The sequence below is a fragment of the Cydia strobilella genome, chromosome Z (genome assembly GCF_947568885.1).
Source record: "Cydia strobilella chromosome Z, ilCydStro3.1, whole genome shotgun sequence".
Taxonomy (NCBI): domain Eukaryota; kingdom Metazoa; phylum Arthropoda; class Insecta; order Lepidoptera; family Tortricidae; genus Cydia; species Cydia strobilella.
Genome location: NC_086068.1, coordinates 27223328 through 27245783, shown reverse-complemented (window position 1 = coordinate 27245783; position 22456 = coordinate 27223328). Strand labels below are relative to the sequence as shown.

At 35.6% G+C, this 22456-nt stretch overlaps 1 protein-coding gene across 2 annotated transcripts in view; it reads left to right on the top strand.

The window, feature by feature from the left end:
* The window catches only part of LOC134754329 (serine/threonine-protein kinase tricornered), a 51162-nt gene that overhangs the window by 6851 nt on the left and 21855 nt on the right, over nt 1–22456 (top strand). For both annotated transcript variants that reach the window (XM_063690596.1, XM_063690595.1), the window contains exon 2: nt 3279–3359. The gene's annotated coding sequence lies outside the window, so the exon portion shown is untranslated. The remainder of the gene's footprint in view (nt 1–3278; nt 3360–22456) is intronic.

The following is a 22456-nucleotide window of genomic DNA, read 5'->3' as shown; positions in this document are numbered from 1 at the left end:
CGGCGCGGCCCGGCCGGCATTGCTTTTCATCTTGCCTGCGTTGGTTTGGTTGAATGAGTAAGAGCACAACTCAACACAACTTACAAGGTTGGTTGTGATATAAAGAAACGCTGTTTGTTAATATCTTAACATAAATCTGACCAAAAATATGTTTAAACGGAATTTATATTAAAAAACAACTTAGAAATAATTTCAAAATTTCCCGTCAAACCAAACGTCATTTGGTTTTTTTATTCGTCTAAATACGTCAGTCTGTCATTGTACGGTGTTTGCACTACATATTAAAAAAACTACTTTTACGTTTCAAATTTATTTTGTTTCCTAGTTCATTTGCAACGTAAGGTTAGTAACACTATCAAAACATTTTTTATTAAAATATATTCTTCTAGATTTAATTAAATACGATTAAGTTACCTGCTTAAATATTTGTTTTGGTATATTTTGTTTTCTACTATCTACACACAAGAATGATATCTAGCCACACTCAGCCCTCCTTATGCTAAAGGCGGTATCTCAAAAACGAATGAACTGGAAATGGAACGTTATGATTCAAATTTAAGGTACTTATTTGCATGCAATCTTCAATTGAGATACCGCTTTTTAGCTCAGCAGGGCACCACGGCTGAGGAATATATGTCCAGCATAACCCAGAGATGGCATTATTATCAGCATTACATTACTCCTCTTCAGAGATACTATACCATGCAGCCAAACACGCAAACAAATATAACTTTTTACACGGCGAGCGAAGCACACAATGATAAATAACTTCGTCGTCGTCGATGCAACGTGCGGAGCCGATCAACAAACGTCCTGCCTCTAGCAGCTCCCGCGCGGGACTGAGGCCGCGAGCGCGTGTCACCGGTAATATACGAATAAAAGGGGAAGTTTTTAAAAAATCGTCAAAAAATAAAAGTTGCAATTTATATAAAATGATGTACAACAACAGTTTAAGTAAACATTGCAGATTATTTAAGTATGAAAACTACGTCGGAAATAAGTAGATTTTCGGAGAAATTATCACTTGTTTTGAGGTAATTTCTGGAGAAAATTGAATTCGTTTAACTTTCATTTCCTCGAATTCTAAGTCATATAACAAAAATGTAATCTGATAAACGTCAAGTACAGAATATGTGTAATACAAATTTACTATTTTTATCAGTCCAAACTTTACGAAATTTACAAATAAGAGCGACAAAATCAGTGCTTTACGCGCGTTTACCTAAACGTCCATCAGAAAAAAAATCATTACTCATTTAGTGAGTCTGTTTTTAAAAAATTGATCTGATAAAAGGCAAGATAAGAAGATGTGCTAATAGAAACGAGTACTTGTTATTTCAATTAGGTAACAAAAGGTGTACAGTTTCACAGACTAAATCTATCAATTTTACATTTTTGCGACTAAAATCGTAACCGTGCTCTTACTAGCAATTTAATTCTAATTACACAGTTGGACATTTACGTGATATTAAAAAGTAGATTACCCACCCAATATTCACTCAAACATATTCTCAACCAAAAGGGTACTTATAGTCGGTTGTCAAAAAGACGCTATTAGGGTTCCGTACCTCAAAAGGAAAAAAAACGGAACCCTTATAGGATCACTCGTGCGTCTGTCCGTTTGTCTGTCCGTCTGTCACAGCCTATTTTCTCCGAAACTACTGGACCAATTAAATTGAAATTTGGTATACATATGTAACTTTGTGACCCAAAAACGGACATGTACACGTAAACAAATGAATTTTAAACATAGGGGCCACTTTTGGGGGGTAAATGAAAAACTAGTTTTTCAAACTATATCGTGTTACATATCAAATGAAAGAGCTCGTTGTGAGAATCTTAAATATATTTTTTTTATAATTTTAAGATAAACAATTTAGAAGTTATTTAAGAAAATAGCTAAAAAATGACCATCTTTACCTATAGATTACAGGAAAACCTATTAGAAATGTGCAGTCAAGCGTGAGTCGGACTTAATTACTTTGTTTTTGATCCGACCCCTACGGGTTTAAAAAAATATTTCACTCACGTTTCACGTAAAAAATACATTGTTTAAATTGTGTAATGTACGGAACCCTTGAAACGCGAGTCCGAGTCGCACTTGGCCGGTTTTTCCATATAGCTTCAATTTGAAATATATCAAATTCCTGTGAAAGTATAGTGCTTATACTCGTATTAGTGGCATTTCATCAATTTATCGCTGCAAAGTCGGTAAAGACTTTACTTAGACGCCTGTCTAATTATTCATTTCATGTTCATTTATTCATAAAATTAAAAATTGTATATGTATAAAAAAGGTAATAATATTACAATAGGGACAATAAAATAGGTAATTATTTATAATCAGTACTCTCACCATAAGTTTTACGCGGCCTACGCTAATGCCTGCGTTACCTCAAACGCAGTGCATCTTGCTTGCACCGATGTCAGTATGAGGGATATGCGTTGTGAGTTAGTTTACACAGACGCTAGCAAATATGTCACTGTTAAACTCGTGGTAAGGCTATGGTAGTCAAAAGAAAAAAAAACAATAATAGGGGATATTACTGCAATGTTCTGCCACCAGAGTGCATCACTAGCCCGTTTAGTAAATTATAGAGTAACTTTTACATACTGTGCCTTTAACAGTTTTTTGACAAGTTTTCATAGATAATAAAATATGCCATTGATGCATAAAGGTGGTTTGTTTACAGAGTACCTACCGGGAAACGCGAATCCGAAATTCCGCTATCTGCCTCGTTATCGCTCGAATATGCAAGTGACAGAGATGTTAGATAATTAATTTCTATTTTCTTGTTTCGCGATAGACCCTCAGATTGTGGTAGTGGCGCCCTCTGCGCAGAGTTTCGCGTAATATTCCCTATTGACACATTATAAATAATGAAATAAGTCACAAAATTTAACTTTAATTAATTAAATACATTATATTAAGAGTTATACGACCCTAGCCGCCGCCATACAATCGAAGTAACGTCCTCATTTTCATAAAACAACATTCTGAAATAACATGATATTTGACATGTACCTAAATTCAAGTAACATATTATTTAAGTTTTACATAGAAAACTTCTACTCACTCTTTCTTTGTATAACCATGTCTAGTAAGCGTGTCTTTTTAAAATGAGAGCGTAATTTCGATTGTATGGATGCGGCTTATTAGCGGCGGGTTCATATGATTCTTAATATCATTTGTTTTAACTGCATTGTTGTAAGAACAACTTTTATTGCAAGTAGCTACCAACCGTTGTGAAGTGTTAAGGATTTATACATTGTTCCAGAGAGAGCCGTGTCTTGGGGGAGAAGCACCCCGGGCACTACGGTGGCCCCAGATACACCGGCACCAGCACCCCAGCCTCCGGGTATGCTATATTTATCTGATCATAATCATTAATTAAATTTTTCGTTAAAACATTTAGTCCGATAAAGTAGATAGCTACGTCAAATTAAGCCGAAAATGGGCGATATGCGGAAATAATTCGTGTAGTTTTGAAAATTGGTACAGTTATACCTTGTGGTATCCAGATGAACATACTAAAAATCCTCGGGGGTGGGGGGTGAAAGGTTCCATTTTTCGGTTTTTCGATTATATCTCGGAAACTATGCGGCTGAGCGACATGGCCACTAATACAAAATAAAAAGTGATTTAATTTGTTACAAGTTTTATTAAGTCAAGTTTTTCGATATCTTGTATAGTTTTTGAGATATCCGCTCTTGAAGGTTTATTTAGGGCTCTCACTTATATCTTGATTGTCTACATCAGTGAATCTGCTAGGTCGGGTTTGGTATCGTTTTCGTATAAATCAGGGGTGCTGAATTCATTTATGGTATCAACATTGACACCATTCTCAAGCAACTAAATCGGTTCAGCGGTTTAATCCTGAAGAGGAGTTAAAATAAAAGTTGTTATTTGTTTAAAGTTTATATGTTTTTACTTTGGAAAGGTGTCAATGTTGATACCATAAATGAATTCAGCACCCCCGATTTATACAAAAACGTTACCAAACACGTCCTAGCAGCTTCACTGATGTAGATAATCAAGATAAAAATGAGAGCCCTAAATAAACCTTCAAGAGCGGATATCTCAAAAACTATACAAAATATCGAAAAAGTTGACTGAATAAACCTTGTAACAAATTAAATCACTTTTCATTTTGTATAAGTGGCCATGTCGTTCAGACGCATAGTTTCCGAGACATAAACGAAAAACCGAAAAATGGAACCTTTAAACCCCACTCTCCCCCCCAGCACCAGGGTTACGGCCGGGGACTTTTGATATGTTTACCTCCTAACTAGTCCAAACAAAGCTACGAAGTCAAAAATTGTGTTCCTAGCATTTCCCTCTATAACTTTTTATTGCTTTGCCTATATGCCCAAACTGAAAGTAAGAAAATAAGCGGGAAATATCATTCAATTGTGCTGGCATAACCTCCACAAGTGTACAATTTTATTAATCGGGATATCACGTATATAATTGATGATATGATGAGTTGATGATCATGTTATAAAGGAATATAATTCATTCCTCTATTTTGAGAGAGAGAGTAAATAGAAGGAAAAAGATAACACAATGACCAGCAAAGTAGTTTTTAATATCGTGCTTCTGCGTAAGAAGACCTTCAGCAATGCTGCCAATAATGCTAACAGCATCAAATATCTTATGAACATAATAACGTAGTTCCAAGAATATGATATAAACAAGACATAGGCCGAGATTAAACGTTACGTTCTGTCGTAATGACGTGGTGATAAAAATAATGACGATAAAAAATCCTGCGTACTAAGGATGGTGTCACTCTTTAAATATGTTTAATACATAGATTCGGACAATATGCTAAGGTTACATTTTACCTCATCAAATTGTATGCTATATAAATTCCGTAAATGGATGAAAAGCTTTCCTGCTATATAAAAACTATCCATGACTGAAAAAAAACATTCCTTCAATTCCTTGTGTGATTATTTGTTTAAGGATAAAATTAAATAATCACTTCTTCTTCTTTAGGTTTTCATGTTACCAACAGGTTCATCCTGTCAAGTTGTGATTAGTTCGCCGGACGCGAATAACACCGATAACTTGTCAGGTAATATATCCCGCCCGACTGGCCCAAGGCGGGTAATGTTACTATTACGGGATAGTATTAAATTGCTTTTCGGTGCGTTAATGTATATTCTAGATTGCCCTAATAAACCGAAATATCTGCATTTTTAGGATTGCGTACCTCATAAGGAAAAAACGGAACCCTTATAGGATCACTCGTGCGTCTGTCTTACACACACACACATACATACAGTTTAGGTAATTTGTATTAGATTATAATTTCCTCAAATCAAATCAAGCCAAATCAAAATGCATTAGTAAATGTAATACTTACATAGCTAATTAACTAATATTGTCAATATTAAGCTATTTCTATTTTTTCTTTTTAGTCAACAATCTTGTTCTATAATTTAGTTCTACACGTGATGTTATGGAAGAGCGGGGTCTTCTGTCACAGGTATTTTATATTTACTAGAAGACTCCAACCTTTACAAGTGTACCCTCTATTGTTAACAATTAAACATTTTTTCATTCATTTTCATTTTCATTTTTCATCTCCAAAACTACTGGGTCTAAAAATTTGAAAAAAATACACAAAATAGTTCTTTACCTATAGATGACAGTTAAACCTATTAGAAATGTGCAGTCAAGCGTGAGCCAGACTTAATTACTTAGTTTTCGAACCGACCCCTACGGGTTTTTTAAAGACTACTCACGTTTCACATAAAAAAATACATTGTTAAAAATTATGTAATGTACGGAACCCTTGGAACGCAAGTCCAACTCGCACTTGGCCGGTTTTTATCAAAAAAAGTTAATGTAGTTCGCGCCTAAAACTAGCCATTCCATTAGAAAAGTGTCCTTATGCACATGGAGCAGGACCCTTTTCTGATAGAAAAGTCCTTAATGCACATGAAGCATAAGGATCTCTCTGATTGGATAGTCACAAATCAATATTAAGGGGCAATGTTAGTCAAATCGTACCCGTCCCATGCACTGCACAATAAGGTCAAAAGGGCTTGTGTTTTGGGTATTACACATCCACTGTAGGAATTCTGATATTAAGTTAAATACTACTAAATACTTAAATACTTACAGAGGCTAAATATTTGCTAAATATGTTATGCAGTTCACATTATATTTATAGGCATTTCCTCGGTAATTCAGAGGTAATTTGTGATTGATTGGGAAGGCTTTAATCTATTTGATTTACTAACATAACAAACAAAATAAGGTCGCACACCGCCCAATCATATGATGTTTCATGCTTGTAATATTGACTTTATGTTTACTACAACTAGGTAGATCTTTTTACCTTGGCTCTAAAGACATACGGATTACAGGCCATAAAATTCTTATTTTAAGTAAAAACGTATGTTGATGTCGAGGGTGGATCTTGGATGCCATGCTTATAAAAATGCAAAGTACATCATTTCCGAAGCGACCAAGAAAAAGAGTGCAAAGATGATCTTTGCACTCTTTTTCTTGATCTTTGAAAGATCTAACATAATACTTTTTAATGCAGTTGCTCAAAAAGTGCTACTTTTCGTCTCTGTTTAGCGTGCGGAAAGTTGGTTTTCGCGAACTAGTGCTTTTTACTTTTCCAATTTTTTTAAATCTATACTTGTTCCAATTCATGACTACTTATTGATGAGTGTTTATATTAGTTTCCTTTAAACGTCGTAATCAACATAAAAACCTACTGTTAATGTAAGAATACGAAAAATATGCATATTTCATATTTTATTACTTACCTCTTCATCATTATAAGTATTATAACACGTTCATTTTTTTAATGCTGAAAAACCGTTCTTAATAAGTTGTCTGAATGGAACGGAACGCCTGTCAAAGCAGAGGCGCATTTTCTTACTGCAAGAATGTTTTAAGTTTCCAAAGGCAACATTCGATATTGTTTTTATAAATATACGATACACAAATAATCGTAAATAACGATATTTAGGTAATAATAGTACAATGTTTTAATATTTACAATTGTTTGTCTTATAGAACATGCATTTGAAAAAAAAAACTTTCATTGAAGTGGGTTCAATAATAATAACAAAATCTATTCTAGTCGAATAAAAGCTAGAAAAACACCTCTTCATAATGTGAATGTCGATGATGTCACAGAATTTATAATATAAAAAGTTTCGAATTCTATTCCTTAATACTTTTCTTTTCTTATTTTTTCGCAACTGTATTAAAAAACGTCGTTCGATACACGTCCGGATATGTCATTCTTAAGTAATTACATACTTTCCGCACTAGCATCGAAATGTAGTACTATTCTTGGCACGCAGGTGATGAGTTTGTTTTTTCTGTCGAGAAACTGTTTGTGTTAAACAGCCTCATAATACCCAAAATGATCGATTGTGGGCACCACGGACAAAAGACTTTCCGGACAACCAGAAAAACGGGCCAAGTGCGAGTCGGACTTGCACACGAAGGGTTCCGTACCATTATCTATAAAAACGGTCACCCATCCAAGTACTGACCCCGCCCGACGTTGCTTAACTTCGGTCAAAAATAACGTTTGTTGTATGGGAGCCCCACTTAAATCTCTATTTTATTCTGTTTTTAGTATTTGTTGTTATAGCGGCAACCGAAATACATTATCTGTGAAAATTTCATCTGTCTAGCTATCACAGATCACGAGATACAGCCTGGTGACAGACGGACAGACGGACAGCGAAGTCTTAGTAATAGGGTCCCGTTTTTACCCTTTGGGTACGGAACCCTAAAAATGTTCCTAGGTTCCAGAGCTCACCATCGCTTATGCTGTGTGGTGAAGTATGTAAGAGGGGTAAACTACGTTTAGTATTTATAGATAAAGGCGTTAAAATTAACGCACTTTACTATAAAACCAAGTAAAGGTTTTGGAGAAGATTGTTGCCCCAAATTTAAAATGTATGTTTGGGAATGAATATTATGTGTTCCAACAAGACGGAGCTCCTTCACTCACGGCAAATGCTGTTCAAGCTTGGTGTCAGGCTAATTTAACAGATTTTTTGCCGAAACATTAATGGCCACCCTGTTCTCCAGACTTGAACTGATGTGAAAACAGCTCGATTAGTATATTTTAGTTACTACCATAGCGTTATGTCATATGTCATACTTTGGCAATTGAGCAAAATATGAAATAATGCATTTTATAATTTACACAAAATTTATTGGTTTTCTAGGAGACACATTTTCACTTCCATACTAAAATTTCGTGTCACTGCGTGTACATTAAGAGTTAAATACCTTTTTGGTGTAAAATAATCCCACTGTAGCATTTAATGTTACAGTCTGATCCAACAGAACATTGCGTTTACTATCTTATAATGCTATGCAAAAGCAAAAAAAAAAATCACTTTTTTAAAGAATTACGTTTCAAAAAATGTCACTGTCTACGATAAAAATACTAGTTCTCCCGACTCACCGAGTCAAAAGTAGGCATTAAATGTCGTGATGCCGCACTAACTTGGCTCGTCCAATAGAAAACCGATCTGAGTGTCACGTGAAGTCGGTCCGCCATTACAGCGGCAGTTAGTTGCATCGTTCATTTCGTCCGGAGGTCTGATACAGGTAGCCTATTCCGTTTCTCCTGACTCACTGCGATTTTACGTAATGTTTGTATGATTTTGGCTTAAAACTAGAGTTTAATACATGGCACTGAGGTCTAATATTCATGAGCAACCTAATTAGTTTCATCTTTTATTTTCATTATGCATCTATCTGGTATTAACACAAGTTTGTCTTCTGAGTCACCGGTCCCCTAGCTGACTTTTTCGGTGACCCAAGAGACAATCTTGGTAAGCCATGAGACATTTACTTGTTTTGCAAGGTTTGAGTGAATAAAGGCACAATAAACTATTGAATTACTACTATTTATAGTACGTAATGAATCTGCAATATCCAAAAAATGTTTCATTTTTGTTTTTCTATTGTGTTTATTACGAATCAAGAAGGACCCGGAGAAATATTAGAAATATTAAAAGAAGAAAAGAGAATGTTATCACGCAAAGAAGAAGTTAGTGAAAGACATTACTCCAAAAGAACACTACAATGCTAAAATAATATGAAAACTAAGAAAAAAGAATGTAATGCAAAACAAGAAAAATCCTAATCGTGTTCTCGAAGTTACACTTCGACCCATGGGGATCTTTTGTGCAGTTACCCCCTAGGAAAGATCCGTCCGCTACTCAAAAGCTTTTCCCAGCATTTCCTTATGCCGGATGATGGAGAGCTCATGGGTAGCGTTTTGAATTCCTTTGGTTCCAGATAACCGGTTCCAAAGTCCTTCACTCTTTGTCTGGCGAGGACGTGACATTCACACATAAGGTGTTCTACTGTCTCTTCCTCTTCGCCACACATACGACAATCGGTGTTGTCAGCGTGTCCCATCTTGGCCAGGATTTCCTTGACCCCGTAATGGTCAGTAAACACCCCCGTTATTATTTGTAGTCGTTCGCTAAGTTTCCACAGCTTTTTGCTCCAACCAGAGTCTACCCCTTGTATAAAGAGCTTCGAGTGCTTTAGACCTGTCAGACTGTCCCATTCTTTCTGATGTTTGGTCTTAGTCTATGATAGCCGTTGTAATGGTTCCCTGTGAGAGCCCCACGAATGGTTCCGGACCTATAAAGTTATTTGCAGATCCGGCTGGCAAGTTCATCTGCATTTTCATTGCCTATGAATCCCTCGTGCCCTGGGATCCATACCAGTTGCAATTTGTTTTGCCTTCCAGCTTGTTCTGAGCTTGGATGCCATTGTATACCAGTCTAGAGTCCACTCTGGGCGCCTTAAGCGCTTTGAGTGCAGCATGACTGTCGCTGAGTATATAGATATTCTTCCCTTTGCCTAACTATATTCTCATGCACACAGACAATTATAGCGTATGTCTCAGCTTGGAAGACAGTGGCGTAATTGCCCATGCTTATGCTACTACTAAAGTCATTTGCATAAATGCCTGCCCCAGTACCAGATTCTGTCTTGGACCCATCTGTGTACCATATGATATCATTTTCATCAGAAATTGGTGCTTCAAGACCTTCGGTCCATTCAGCCTTTGTTGGAACTTTAACATAAAAATTCTTACGGAACACAAACTTGGGTTGCATCTTATCGCAGCCCATATTCGTAATCCTTTTCATGAAATTGTCACATTCCATATTTGTGTGTTTAGTTTTTGGCTTGCTATCGCTCTAGAGGCCTGTCAAAGCCAACCTGTGTAACGATTTCCGCACCTCAGATTGTATCACTAGGTGTAGCGGCGGGAGGTCTAGCAGTAGCTCCATCGCCGTTGTTGGCGTCGTTCTAAACGCGCAAGTAATAGCCATGCATGCCGTTCTTTGTATTTTCATAAGGGCATCCCTGCATGTGCTCTTTAGTGTCCTTGGCCACCATGGCAGGCATCCGTATAAAATGATAGGTCTTACCATCATGGTATAGATCCATCTCAGTACCTTTGGGCTTAAACCCCATGTTTTGCCATATGCCGTTCTACACATTCCAAACACTCTCAGTGCCTTGGTTATGGTAGTTTCGACATGCTTTTGATTTTATTTACTTTGATAATACATTTTTCTATTGTAATATTTTGTTTCATTTGATTCCCAATCAAGCTGTTCTTAATGATCTCTATGATGATATGAAAAAATCCCAAAAAATATATCATACGACAATATAAATCAAGCTTGTTCCATTTTAAAAGTCTCTTGAGTCATCGATTTGTCTCTTGGGTAACCAACTTGTAAAATAAAAAGTCTCTTGGGTTATCGTTTTTCTCTTGGGTGACCAACATGTAACCAAAAAAAATTTACATATTTTTAATCTTTTTGTATGGAATCGTTACAGTTTTACCTTAGCTTTTAACATAAATTTTGTTTAAAACAAAGGGAGAATTCAAAGTTATGATGTTTGTTTTATTAGTATTGGTTATTACTAATTAATAGAAAAGTTTTTTTATGTTCTTGTCAACAGTGACTCAAGAGACATAACTACTTGTTGTAATTTTGTACTTATATAATATTTTGCCGTAATTTACATGTGTAATTAACAAAAACGTGTTTATGTATACATTGCATTGGTTTCACTTTTTTCAACATGCAATTTTATTGAATTATCCATAGTTACCCAGGGGACCACTTTAAACCTAAAATAACTTTGTGGTCATATTAAACAATATAATAATCATAAAAGTCCGCGGCAACTCCTGAAATATGAAAGTTCAATATATGTAATATGCTAAAACCTCATAAAAATGTAAAAAGAAGTAATTTTATATTTTGATTTGTTCTTTATCAAAAAACAAAAAAAAAAGTGATTCACCCGGGAATATTATTATCTTAATATTAAAAACAACATAAATACCCGTCATAAGCGGAAACACGTTGTATGACTTTTGCAAGTCGATAGTCGGCTTTTAGCCATTTTTTCCGGTTTTCCTTGTAGCTATTATGTAGGGATTTATGCTGTTTTGAAAGTATTTCATATATAAAACTTGCAGTTTTTGTAAATAAAAATACACAATGACAGAAGTTTGTAAATACGCTGCGTGCATCAGACAAATGTGAACGCAACCATATTATATGTATGAACCCGATATGCGGTACGACACAACACGACGACACGACACGTCAGACAAATGTGAACCGGGCTTAATGCGTCGCGTTTTAGCGTATTTTAATCTCTGGTGTGCTAAATCTTTAAGCATTAACCTGGACCGATGACGAATCTAAAGGAATCGAGTATTTGCGTGCTAACCAGGGACCGGACAACCCTTTCCGCGATAAAACCCTTTCAATGGGCGACACTTAAACACGGCTAACACATTGAAAGACTTTCCCTTTTGAACTGCAAGCACAATCATACCCTTACCTTTGACTAACCCTTACCGAAAAGCTAGCCAAAAATAAGGCTAGCTCTTAATAAGGGTTACCCTTATCTTTAAGCGCTTTTTATAAAGGTTTCCCTTTGCGTGAAAGAGACAGGATTAGTATATATCTACGGTAGTGTATGAAAAGGAAAGAAAATACGTGCCTAGTCAAAGAACGCCGCCGTCGCCGCCGACGATCGCTCGAATTCGAAGTAATGTGTGCTTTATGAACAAGGTAGACGACTTAAATTAGCACGCTTATATGCTAAAAGGGAAGCCCTTTATAAGGCTAACCCTTATAAGCAATATGCAAGGTGTTGGTGAGCGGATGATAAGGGTTTTGTAAGGGTATTTGGGCTACCGATTACTCAAATGTGGTAGCTTTACTATAAGGGTTTTTTTAAAAGCAAAACAAAGGGTTTCGTCTGGCAAAGGGTATGGTGAGTTAAGCCTTACGCAATACCCTTATAAAACCCCGATAAGGGATAGCGGGCCGGTCCCTGGTGCTAACGCGTACCCCGCGTTAGTACCGTGAAATGGGGTTACTTTGAATCCTGGGTTTACTTTGATAAAGTCTGTGCGGAAAGAGAAGCGTCGTGGCAGAAACGGGAACTAACATTACCAATTTTATATGGCAATCCAACACCTGTCTTGTAAAAAGTAAACAAACTTCTGTCATTGTGTATTTTTATTTACCAAAACTGCAAGTTTTATGTATGAAATACTTTCAAAACAGCATAAAACTGTACATAATAGCCACAAGGAAAACCGGAAAAAAATGGCTAAAAGCAGACTATCGACTTCCAAAAGTCATACAACATGTTTCCGCACAAATGTGCACGCAATCATTTTAAATGTATGAAACCGATATGCGTCACGTCACGACACAACACAACACGACACGACAGACAAATGTGAACCGGGCTTTAAGCTAGAGTTGAGTTGAGGTTGACCGGTCACTCTGTTCAAGTTCACTGCTCATATTCAAGTGGATTTATAGAACATTTATTGTACTGCTTTTATTTTCTAAACGACGTAACAGTGATTAGTTATTACACATCAAAATATTTGAATGGCAACATAATCGCAGTGTTATTCTTTAATGTTGGTCGGTCACAGTTTAGCTATGCCGCGTCGAAGGTTTGGAATAATATACTTCCTCCCTTGAGAAACATGCAAAGAATGAATGTTTTAAGTCAAACCTTAAACAGTATTTACTTAACCACCAACTTAACCAGGAAACCTACATGCTTGATACGAGCTGCCTGTAGTTTGTAATTTTACGTATGCTTACCACAAGTGTTTTGTTCCTTTGGCCTTGCAAGGGTTCATCATTCCTAATACGCCATACTTTAATATTAGAGTATTATTATGTTAGTATTCGTCTTCCCCTGATGCTGTGTTGTGTAAAAATAAAATAAATCTTATAAAATTGATTTCATGAAGGCTCACTATTCGTTTGGTCTGTCATTGCCTTTTAGTTCGTGTAGCTACCGTTGGCGCTAGTTGCATATGCAGCTGTAATGTTCAGCCAAGGTATGGTTGGACCGGACCGATACAGTGTTATGGGTACGATGCTTGTTTTATATAAATAATTTTAATTTAATTTAGTCGTTATGTTGTATCTTTTGCTGTGTAACTTTTTCTTATTTAACTATTTGTTCACCGTATGCCGTATTTTTTCTTCGTCTGCTATAAGCTGGAAACTCGTGTATACACCTACGTTATGACGTATTTAAGGTTCTCTTAAAAATCGACGCATAGATCGTCTGCGCGTCAGAAGTTATTCAAGATCAAATGTCGTACAAATCGGTTTTTCGCGGATATCAAAATTTCTATAGCTCCGATGTTATTTACATGTAGGAATGAGTTGTAGAGCATACAATTTGCGACAATTAGGTACCAAAAATGTTTTCATGTGATTAGCCGTTTTCAAAATATACGGCCTAGAAGGCGCAGCGGCCAGCCAAACGCACTATGAGACTATGACGCAAGGTTAGCTGGTAATCTCTGTGAATACTACATTCTATAAAGTTTTTAAATCGTTAAAATGACACTTGTGGGTCATACATAGATTTTAAACCAAAAGTTGCCCCTCCTGTGGACATTAGTTAACAGCTTGTGTGCATATATGTAATAATTTTATGACATAGTTTAATATAAAAAGGGTATCCCTTTACACAGGTTTAATCAGGAAATTAAGCTTTATAGCCTATAACTTTAGGTATTTCTAGAGGAAAGAGGTACATTTTAAGTTATAATAATACATACAAATGTTTACACAAGCTTTTATTTAATTCCCGATGTGCGTATCTAACTATGAAACTTGGCTACAAAATTTGCCCACCATTTCTCGGCTACTTAATGGTTTCTATACATTATTAATAGTAGGAGATACGGCATATATGGTCGACCTTCACCCATACGTCTGACGGATGAAACTTATATTTTATGAAAGAAAATATATTCCTGAACATAAATAAATAGGGTTGCCTAAAGAAATATGGTCAAGGCTATTTTAAATAAATTTTTGAAAATATTTTGTTTTCTTCAAATTTCACCGATTTGTCTGACGAACGAAATAAGTTCCAATGGAAAGTATACAACTTGTACAACATGAATAAATTAGGCTGCCTATGTTTTTCCGGTCACTATTTCATAATATTCACTTTATCAAAAAATGATTTTCTAAAATCCCTATTTATTTTAAAAGACCTATCCAACGACATCCCACATTATAGGGTTGAAACGAAACAAAAAATCCTTACATACATTTTGTTTCTTTCGAGGCGATTATTTCCGAAAATATTCACTTTATCAACAATTGATTTTTGAAAACCCCTATTCATTTTAAAATACCTATCGAACAATATCCAGCACTATAGGTTTGAAATGGAAAAAAAAATTCACACATACATTTTATTTCTTTGGAAGGGATTATTTCCGAAAATATTCACTTTGTCAAAAAATGTTGTTTAAAGACCCCTATTTATTTTGAAAGACCTATCTAACGACACCCCACACTATAGGGTTAAAACAATAAAAAAATTGTCACACACATATACACATATTGTTTCTTTCAAAGCGATTATTTTCGAAAATATTCACTTTATCAAAAAATGTTTTTCTAAAATCCCTATTTATTTTAAAAGACCTATCCAACGACATCCCACATTATAGGGTTGAAACCAAGGCCTATTGACTTCCTTAGAAATATATGACCCGCCAAAAGCTTCCATGTGTTGTCCGTTCTCAAAGAGTTCAGTAAAAGTTGCCAGTAATTAACATAAAAATATTTTACAACAGCAACTTTGGGCTTAGTCTATACAAGTCCGGGAACGAACAAATCAAATTATTTTATCAAAGATTTTGATTTGTATTTATAAAGTAGTCACACTACTACCTATATGTAAATTATTATTTATTTTTGATATAAATTATTATCTATTTCAGTTTGTATTTGTCAATGTTTATAAAATCTACAGAGGGTTGACGTGCCTCTTGCACTTGGGTCTGGCTGGTAAGAACTAAGAACATAGAGAAAATCGTTAATGTCGATGCTGTCATTAAAGTCATTGAACGCAAAAAATCAAAGTTTTCATATAAAACTAACGATTTATTTGCTTAAAATATTTTTATTTAGTAGTTTTAAAAATTAAAACTAATCATATGCGCTTGCAACGTATGCTAAATGCGTCCTCGCACAGACTCGGTTAAATTTAAACCGTTGTACAAATAAACGAGAAACAATAATTATTTCAAGGTAAGAAATATATAAATCTTTAAAAAAAATAAGCGTACTAGTTATTGCCAAATTCAAATATAATAATTTAATCTTACTATCACTTTAAGTCCCGCAGACGCTATATGGCGTCCGAAATTACAATCATAGTTCAGCATTGATGATAGATGCAAAACCTCACATATTGTTTAAGCTCAAAGCTGGCAAATTTAGACCCCTGGTAGCAATTTTAAGCGAGGTTAGTGAGAAGGAAGTACCTAATATTGTTTAATTTGCGACTGTTTTGTTTTAGAGAGTAAATCAACAGATGGCTTGAGCGTGAGATGATAGTATAACCCTGGACCGTCATATATAATATCTTTGAAAAAGCTCAAAGGGCAAGGATCTGCCGCATATCCAGACTAGTTTCCCGGTGACCAAGACGGCTGCGCTGAGCTGTGGAGTAGAAAATGTCCCATAACCGGATAGACGTAATAACAACTTCAATTGCCATTTGCCATAATTAATGTATTTATTTTGTTTTGGACTGATAGATATAAACAAGTTCCACAGTTAGTTCCGTCCGATGCATAATTTTGTACAGAATACACCTTTTTTTCTGCCTATTATATTTTTTTTCTAATCAAGCTCTTTTGATCCTACGTAATAGGAATGAAAATATTTATTTATATCATAATTAATAACTGTTTGTATTTTTGTATTGTAAGAATTTCTAAATATAATAAAAATCATTATCTCTTCACATATTTATTTATTTAATTGAGAAATAAATTAACCCCAACAAAAACAAAAAAGAAAAAATTCAAAAAGAAATTCCCTCGCTGGGATTGAACCCAGGACCATTAGCTACCTGAATTTAATTACTGCTAATACCCGCTAGGCTAAACGGGTTGTCAATTTTAGTGTTTGCTATAGAACCAGAGCGCCACTAGTATAAACGAACTTTTGAAAGGGACATTTTTTTGTATGGAGTTATCGTTCTTCTCCTAGTGAGTATTATATTCTTTGGTTGAAACTAACCAAAAAATCCTTTCATACATTTTGTTTCTTTCGAGGCGATTATTTCCGAAAATATTCACTTTATCAACAATTAATTTCAGAAAACCCCTATTCATTTTAAAATACCTATCCAACGACATCCCACACCACAGGGATAAAGTGAATATTTTAGGAGACAATCGCTTCGAAAGAAACAAAATGTGTGTAACAATTTTTTTTATCGTTTCAACCCTACAGTGCTGGATATTGTTGGATAGGTCTTTTAGACTGAATAAGGATTTTAGAAAAACATTTTTTGATAAAGTGAATATTTTCGGAAATAATCGCTTTGAAAGAAACAAAATGTGTGTGACTATTTTTTTATTGTCAACCCTATAGTGTGGGGTGTCGTTAGATAGGTCTTTCAAAATAAATAGGGGTCTTTAAACAACATTTTTTGATAAAGTGAATCATTTCGGAAATAATTATTTAGAAAGGAAAAAAAAGGGTTTTTTCTTCTAACTTTTGAACCATGCATCCAAAAATTATGAAAAAAAACACAAAAATAGTAATTAATAAATTTTAAAATAGTTAAAACAATCGTGATCAGTTAAGCCGTTTTTGAGTTATCGCTAAAAGTCTTTCCTTCTTACTTTCTTTTAAAGCCTGGCAACCCTTATTTGTGACCGGATTTTTGCAGGCAACCCTATACCATTGTATTCGCAATAAAATTACCATTATTTTGATATGTAATTCAAGCGTCAGACAGATGGGTGCAATTATCGATTTTAACTCACCCGTTTAAACACGGCAACCTCATAATAGTGACCGGAAAAACATAGGCAACCTAATTTATTCATGTTATACAAGTTGTATACTTTCCATTGGAACTTATTTCGTTCGTCAGACAAATCGGTGAAATTTGAAGAAAAAAAAATATTTTCAAAAATTTCTTAAAAATAGCCTTGACCATATTTCTTTAGGCAACCCTATTTATTTATGTTCAGGAACATATTTTCTTTCATAAAATATAAGTTTCATCCGTCAGACGTATGGGTGAAGGTCGACCATACCTATATCAGGGGGGTGTCACTTCGCAGTTTAGGTACATTTGGCCGGCGCACCTCCCGGGCAGGAGTATGGAGCTGCCGCTCGACTCGCGCAAAATTGAAAATGCATAATGCCTTCGAAACCTAAATCTATAGATATTGTTCTGTTTACGAATGTGTGAATAAACGGAAGAACAAGGAAGCAGAAATAACATTTTTTTTTAATTCCGGACTATATTGACCGACATATTTTCAAAGAAATAAGTACTTCTGTGGCATAACTACTTCCGTGAGAATCAGACATACCATCTCCGGATAAAAAAACTATGTTTACAGAATCAACGTTTGTAATTCCTACATATTTGTCTTAAAAATAATAAATAAGTAGGTATAGGTACAAAAACTTGTCAAGTGACAACCCCGTGCCGACACTCGCAGCTCGGTCATAAAACTGCGGCGCGCAAAGAAGATTCACGGTTCGTGCGCGGTTATACGTTTCAATTTTGCTTGCAGGCGGCGAGTATAGGTATAATTTTATACCTAAATCTGACTTTTGTAAAGGAGTGAATTTTCTGTACGGTAGTACTATTAGTTATTCTGTGCCTATATGCCGTATCTTAGACTATAAAGACCGATGACAAATGTAATAACATCGAGCTGATCTGTTGATGGGAACCTTAGATGGCCATAGAAAGTAATAGGAACTCAGTGTACGATCGATTTAAATCTATTTATTAATTCGTATCCGAATGGCATGCATAAAGAAGGACAATCAGAGTATAGCTTTGTGGTCGCTAAGCCAGGTAACCAACTCAGGCGTGACTGAGTCCAAATCTTCAGCTGGTCCAGGATACGAGTGAAGGGGACAGCGTTGGAATATATGTGATCAGTGGTCTGCTCTTCCTGACCGCACTCGCAGAGTGGAGAGTCTTTCCAACCCCATTTGTGTGTTAGCGAGTTACAGCGGCCATGCCCGGTTCTCAACCTATTTAGGCGACACCAAAGTTTGCGAGGGAGGTCAAACCCTTTTGGTTTTTTTTTGTCGGGTCGGTTAAACAGGCGGTCAGCCCTGTTGTAGCAGAAGGCCACTCCGCTTTCCACCGATCTGAGATATCGAAGTTGTTCAGAGTCTGGGCTGCAGAACAGGGTGGATTTCGGGATTTTAATCGCTGGGGAGGTGGATGGCAGAACTCGTCATGAACTGGCAGCGCGGGATTTTTAACAATCTTCTCGGTTTCCCTTTTCAGAGCCTTTAGTCGTCGGAGATGAGGTGGAGCAATATGACTCAATGCCGGCAACCAGTGGACGGGCGTTGATCGAATGGTGCCAGACCAGAGATGTAGCGCATAGTCTTATTCAGCTTAACGTCTACTTTGTGGGCATGTGTGCTTCCAAGCCACACAGGTGCGCAGTATTCAGCCGCTGAGTAGACAAGCGCGATGCCTGAGGTGCGTAAGCAATCAGCAGAAGCTCCCCAACTGGTCCCGCAAAGTTTGTGTAGGAGATTGTTCCTGGTCGCGATCTTCTGTGAGACTTTTGATAGGTGAGTCTTATACGAGCCCCGATGCATATGTTTTCGTCTAGTCAGACCATTTTTTGAGGTTCTCGCGTTTGTACAAAAATAATGTTTAATTCAATTCAATTTATTTGTTTAAGACAACACTAGCCCACAACGGTTAGTAACAATTAAGATTAAAAAAAGTTTAAGAGGCCGGTGGCGATTTTAGTCGCAAAAATGTAAAATTGATAGATTTAGTCGGTGAAATTGTACACCTTTTGTTACCTAATTGAAATAACAAGTACTGGTTTCTATTAGCACGTCTTCTTATCTTACCTTTTATCAGATCAATTTTTTAAAAACAGACACTAAATTAGTAATGTTTGCTTTTCTGATGGACGTTTAGGTAAACGCGCGTAAAGCACTGATTTTGTCGCTCTTATTTGTAAACTTCGTAAAGTTTGGACGGCTAAACATGGTAATTTTGTATTACACATATCCTGTACTTGACGTTTATCAGACTACATTTTTATTATTATAACTTTGAAGTAGTGTAAATGAAAGTTAGACGAAATCAATTTTTTCCAGAAATTACTTCAAAACAAGTGACAATTTCTCTGAAAGTCGACTTAATTTCAACGCAATTTTGATACTTAAACAATCTACAACATTTGCTGAAACTATTCTTATACATCAATTTGTATAATTTACCACCATAAATTTTTGATGAATTTTTAAAAACTGCCCCTTCTTTTCATATATTACCGGTGACGCACGCTCGCGACCTCATTATTAAAAGGTAAGATGAGAAGACGTGCTAATAGAAACCAATACTTGTTATTTAGATATTACGTAACAAAACGTGTATAATTTCAACGACTAAATCTATAAATTTTACATTTTTGCTCCAAAATCGACTACGGCCTCTTAAGTTAAAATATCACTAACATTTAATGCTAATGCTAATGTAGTTTAATTTTATATGGTAATATTCTCCAATAACTAAGTCCAAATACAAGAAATACCGTCTGTACTGAAAGAAAAAAATAACGATTTTTTATTTTTTATTTGATGGGTAGGAATATAACAGATGTCAAAAGGGCTATTACTAGGGAAAGCAACACGGCTCTACCAATGTACTGACAATTTTGTTTCGAGCCCATGCATGCAGCAGTGCTGGATATAGAGACATAGGAGAGGACAATATGATTTGGAGAACGTTTTTGAAAAGTACATTTTTTTAACAATAAGAGTCTCATGCAATTTTATTGTACGATCAAAATAAACTAGATTAAACATTACTATTACAGTTCCCATTACTGGGTCATTTTATCTTCATGTATAAAATTTATTAGATTTAGAATAAACAAAATTGTTGTGTGGAACTAGACGAACTAATTTGCATCGGGGCTCGTATGTTAGGGATCTATCCATAGTGACTCCCAAATATTTCGGGCAGGGATTGTACTTTAGAGCTTCACCATTTATGTAGACTACTGGTTGGTAGTCGGCTAGCTGATTGTTAAGATGGAAGCAAGACACCTCAGTCTTGCTCGTACTTGGCACAAGTCTCCATCCGCTGAAATATGCGGCCACAGCTTTGAGATCTGATGTGAGAATTTTGCCTCCAGATTCAGTCCTTACTCTGAGTTACGAGCGCAATATCATCGGCATACATCGATTTCAATAATAACCTGTAAGTACGCCGTTATTAGGTATTATTCGCCGATATTCACGATTGACCTTGCCTCATAGTACGAATGTCTGATCACTACGATTTCTGTGCCCTATATCTTTAAAACGTCTCATGTCATGAAAAACTATTTGGTACCTAACTTGTCGTAAATTTTATGCTCTACAACTCTTTCCTACATGTAAATAACATTGGAGCTTTAGAAATTTAGATATCAGCCAAAAACCGATTTGTATGACATTTGACCTTGAATAACTTCTGACGCGCACACGATCTATGAGTCGATTTTTAAGAGAACCTTTATAATACGTCATAACGAAGGTGTATACGAGTTTCCAGCTTATTATCTCTCATTCCGAGGTTGACCCCCTTTTTAGGCTTAAAATGACTGGCCCATTGATGGTCTCATCGGAAGAACAGTGCCATTTCATGGCACTTTAATCTTATTCTATGTTTTCTTTTATATTATGTAATGTCTCGTTTGTTTGTGCTTACGAATAAAATTTTATTCCATTCTATTCTATTCAATAATTAGTATAGTATTGCTAACGATGCAGCAAGGTCGCACTCGCACACCATGACGCAATCTCGGCGTTCCTCCGCGGACCGCGCGGTTGAATCGTCACACTGCCGGCTTCTTACGAGTACGCCATGTCACATCATATCACGGTTATTAATCTTATTATATTCCGCTAAAGAAAAAAGACAAACAATTGCCTTGATTTAACAACTTTCGAGGATATTTTCACCGTTTTTTTAATACAGTTGCTCAAAAAGTGCTACTTTACGTAGCTGTTTAGCGTGCGGAAAGTTGGTTTTCGCGAACTAGTGCTTTTTACTTTTCCAATTTTTTTAAATTTATTCTTGTTCCAATTCATGACTACTTATTGATGAGTGTTAATATTAGTTTCCTATAAACGTCGTAATCAACATAAAAACCTACTGTTAATGTAAGAATACGAAAAATATACTTATTTCATATTTTATTACTTACCTCTTCATCATTATAACACGTCTATTTTTTTAATATTGAATATTGAAAAACTGTTCTTAATAAGTTGTCTGAATGAAACGGAACACCTGTCAAAGAAGAGCCGTTTTTCTTTCTGCTTTAAGTTTCCAAAGGCAACATTCGATATTGTTTTTATAAATGAACGATACACAAATAATCGTAATTAACGATATTTGGGTAATAATAATACAATGTTTTATATTTACAATTGTTTCTGTCTTATAGAACATGCATTTAAAAAAAAACTCATTGAAGTGGGTTCAATAATAATAACACCCAGCTAAAAAACACCTCTTCATAATGTCAATGTCAATGATGTCACAGAATTAATAATATAAAAGTTTCGAATTCCGTTCCTTACTTGTTGCTTTTCTTATTTTTTCGCAACTGTATTAAAAAACGTCGTTCGATACACGTGCGGAAATGTCATTCTTCACTCGTCCCGAGTCTTGCCACTCGCCTATGGCTCGTGGCAAGATATCTCGGTACTCGCGAAGTAATGACATGCTTTCCTCACTAGCATCGAAATGTACTATTTTAGACGTCAGATAAAACATCTTCCATTATTTTCTTATAAAGATAAAGAT